The 4135-nt window shown below is 53.3% G+C and overlaps 1 protein-coding gene across 1 annotated transcript in view; it reads right to left on the bottom strand.

The window, feature by feature from the left end:
- CPLX2 (complexin 2) overlaps positions 1-4135 on the bottom strand; it is an 86700-nt gene that overhangs the window by 70549 nt on the left and 12016 nt on the right. Inside the window, exon 2 of the mRNA XM_011363863.1 lies at positions 3298-3378. The gene's annotated coding sequence lies outside the window, so the exon portion shown is untranslated. The remainder of the gene's footprint in view (positions 1-3297; positions 3379-4135) is intronic.

A 4135-nucleotide genomic window follows, 5' to 3' on the forward strand; every position in this document is an offset into this window, starting at 1 on the left:
AGATTTTCAGAGGACACAAGAGGACTAGACGTCGTGCCCGCGAGGGGTTCCAAACCCACCGTGGGAGGCAGACACACGCAGACGTAGCCGAGCACAAGGAGTGTTTGGACAGCTCCCGCTCACCGAGCCTCGCCGTTTCCCCAGTTCTGGCCCTCACAGGCGCCTGGTTGCGCCCTGAGATGGGGCCAGGCACGGGACCCCGGTGGTTCTGGCTGCCCTTCATGTTGGGATGCCAGAGGTCTTGTCCATCCTCCCCACAGTGGTTCCTGGGTCACTGTTCCTTTCAGCAACTAACACCCGATATAAGTCTGGAGTCAGACCCCCAAATCCTCACTCCAACAGGAACACCAACTTACAACTGCACCAGCATCTATAAAATGGAACTCCGCCTGGCTTCTGGCCTCAGTCTGCTCTCTGCCCTCATGGTGGAGTCTATGACCCTCCCCCCAAACCTAGGGACCATCTCCCACTGACGTGGGTATCCCCAGAGAGCCCTTCTCTGCCAGGAAGAGAAGAATCTGTCACTCCAAAACTACAGAAAAATCCCAGCAGAGAGTTCCAGTGAGTCTGAAAGATTCCTAAAGGCCATTCAGCTTTCTGGCACCCCCGACCAAGCCAAGATCACCATGCTTTTCCCTCGGTCCTGGCTATGGCCCTGGTCCTCTCCGAGATGCTCCCACCTTCAGAAAGCCCCAGATGTCCCCAGAACATCACTCTTTGGGTCTCTCCGGTGCTTTGGGACCAGATCTAAGTTAGGCTTGAGTTCCAGGAAGCTTCTGCTTGGTAGGCCCGAGAGTTGGGTCCATTAGCAAATTCAAAACGACTCCAATCAATTCAAGCCAAGTCGAGTCAACTCAAGTCCACTCGACTCAACATATACTTACTGGGCATCTCCTTGTCTGTTCCGTAGTGCCCTGAGCCAGGCTCTAGCTTTTGAAGGGATAGAATCTAACAGATAACAAAACACAATCTTTACTCTCATGGAGGGTTCTGTTTTGAACTTAGATTCCAGACTCAAACTTTTCCTTGAGCTGAGGCACTCTTTGTGTAAGGAGCTGGAGAAAGTTCATCCAGCAGCCTAATTCCTGCGGTCCACTCCCCAGGCCGTCTCATACTACCCTCCTGGGGTTGTCTCTCTTCAAGACTTCAGACTGCAGTCAGTTTGTCTCTCACCCTTTAGGATCTGCTTCAGTTCATATGAGTCCTGAGTCATTCATTCATTCACTCATTCATTCACTCATTCACAAACCTGCACTGAGCACCTACTATATGCCAGACACCTTATAGAAATCATCTCATTTGATTTTCACGGCAGTCAGTATGAATGCAGAACCAGTACGTGGCCAGCTAGAGTTTAACCCAGCCCTAATTCCAAAAGCCCGAGATCTTTCCAGCTCATTCCACCTTTTCTTAGGCCAATTCGATAAAATCCATAATAAAAGATAGAGATCACCAAATGCTTAAACAAACATCCTATGTGGAGGGGAATAATAGATGATTGAATATTTTATATAAGGCGAAATCCCACCTGAACAGTTTATTAGAATTCTTTGAGAAGTGAACTATATAGGGAGATGAAGGGTGGCTTTCACAAAGAACCTTTGTCAAGTTTCTATCCCAAAGCCTATTAATAAAATTGATTCATTATAGAGTTGGGCAGAGGTGGGTGGGAAGTGGGAGGGAGTCTATTTTTACATAGATAGAGAACTGGCTTAGAGACAGGAAAGAGAGGGTGGAAATAAATGGGTGCTTTTTCACATGGGGAACTAGGGTTCCCCAGGAATGGGTCCTGAGTTTTGTCTTATGTAACACCCGGTGCACATGCATCGAGCGCCCAGTGCGTGCAGGTCCCGCGTTCAGCATGGGGGATACCCGAACCAGCCAGACTCAGCCCCCCTTCTCCAGGAGCCCAAGGAAAGAAGTAAGTGCTCAGTGACGCCTCCAAGTTTTCAGAGGACAAGAGGCTCCTCAGTTGGTGGAAATGGCAGGACGTTGGGGATAAGACCGTGGTTGAGGCAAGAGAAAGAGCCTCAGGCAGCGATCAAAAGATCGGAGCTCTGGGATCAGCGGGGTCACTGACTGGCTGTGTCACACGGGGTGAGCCCTTTCCTCCTCTGGGTCTCGGTTTTCCCTCCCGCACAACGAACGGACTTGCCTAGGTGACCCGTCAGGGTGCGGCGCTCTGTGTGGAGGACGGTGACTTGAAAGAGGACCTGGTTATGAGAAAAGCCTCGTTTCCTGTGGCCCAAAAGTCCCTGTCTGTCGCTGCGCTGCGATGGGGGGCCATCCCCTCTCTCCTTGCGAACAGGGAGGATGAGGCAGAGCCACGAGGTCTGTGGGGCTCGGAGCCCAGCCTGGAATCCCTCGGTGGCATTCGCTACGGGTGACTCAGCGTCATAAATAGCTCCCATCTGGATGAGCAATGATATCTATAGCGATCAAGCGATCTCTATATCCACACACACTCTCTCTGTGCAAATATGTGGCTCACTGTATGCTAAATACGAGGTGGCCTGGAGACGGCCCTCCTCTTAAAAGACTATTTGGTACGAAACTCAAGACTGTTTATTTAAAGAAACAAGTTTACAACTCCGCACGTTGGATTACTGGTCGTGGGTGGTAGGGAAGAGGCGATGTAGATGCAGGGCTGCTGGCTGTGATCCGAGCCTGCGGGCCACCTGGAGGAGGGGCTGAGGCTGCCTGCTCCACCTTCGTCCTTCTGTCTGCAGCAGGAGGGGGTGATGGACACCACACACAAGATACTTGAGATCCTGGCGTGGAGGGTGTGGGGGTTGCTGAGCCACAGGTCAGCAGAAAGAGCGTAGGAACCAAGAGTGACAGGAGAGGCCGGGGTCCAGTCCCGCTCTGCCCCACCGTTGATGGCGGGTGCTGCCTTAGTTCACGCATTCATTCATCAAAGCACCAAGCACCTGCAAGGTGCATCCACTTGGGGATACAGACAAGAACAAGTGGAGCTGAATTCAGGCTTAGCCACCTACCAGCCATATGTCTTTATGCAGGTCCTTTCCCCCGTCTGAACTTCAGCTTCCTCATTTGTGAACGGGGGATAATAATATCCCAGTAAAGTTGTTTTTTAGCGGGGGACATCACTGAATAAGATAACACACGGGAAGCGCTTCTCTGTTGTAAACAGCTCTAAAAATGCACGCTCACCCCGTTCCAACATTGTCTAATCGATCCATCTCATTCCCGCTTAAATGTTCTTGGCAATCGTGGAGAGAAAATGTCATCATGACCCCTCACCAGGAGTCGGGGTGACCCTGGGGGTTCCCTTACCTTTGCTTCCTGGCCGAGCTGGGGTGCGGGGGCCTTCAATCAATGAGCAGAGTGGAGAGCATACCAGAGACGCACAGCTTCCTGGAGGAGAAGACAGTATTGGGGGTGAGGGAGAGAGCGGGGGGAGCTGGCTCCCTGAACGGGCATCGAACCCCAGACCCCACCGAGGCCATGCCCTCACCGCTCCCGAGGCCGGCACTGATGCTGTGGGTCCCAGCGAGGGGGTGGCAGCAGCTGCCCGCCTTGCTCACGGGGTCAGGCAACGCTCGTGCCACACCGCTGACCACGCTGCTTTCTGGCGTGAATGTGGTGTCTGATGGGGACGATGGACGGGACTTACTGTGAGTCCCGTCAGGGTTGGGACTCCGGCTCGGGGGAAGTCCGTTACAGCTCTCTGAGCCTCAGTGTCCTCGTGTGTAAAATAGGGCTGCCAGTAGCCCCGACCTCATCCGTGAGGTGGCATCTAAGTGCTTGTTGTCATTATCACTGGTGGCGCTGAATCAGGTGATGTCCGCGAAACTGTCTACTGTGTCGGATCCCCTCGAACTTCAGTTATCGTCCTCTGCTTTCTGTGGGAGGCACCGGCCTTCCTGGAAAGGCGAGGGTCGGGTCTTACGTGCCTGTTGCCGTAGCCTTGGCCACCGGGGCCTGACACTAAGCTGGCACCCAGGACTGTTTGTTGACAGAGCGATGCCTGAGAATGAGCCATCACGTCGTCGTCAGGATTAGTGAGGTCCACGTCGCACCCCCATTGCATGGAGGGGAACACAGGGCGGGAATGATCCGTTTGGTTTCCCACAGGGGTGGGCGGGGATCCGGATCAGAACCCCCAGTCCTC

The sequence above is a fragment of the Pteropus vampyrus genome, unplaced genomic scaffold (assembly GCF_000151845.1).
Source record: "Pteropus vampyrus isolate Shadow unplaced genomic scaffold, Pvam_2.0 Scaffold90, whole genome shotgun sequence".
Taxonomy (NCBI): Eukaryota; Metazoa; Chordata; class Mammalia; order Chiroptera; family Pteropodidae; genus Pteropus; species Pteropus vampyrus.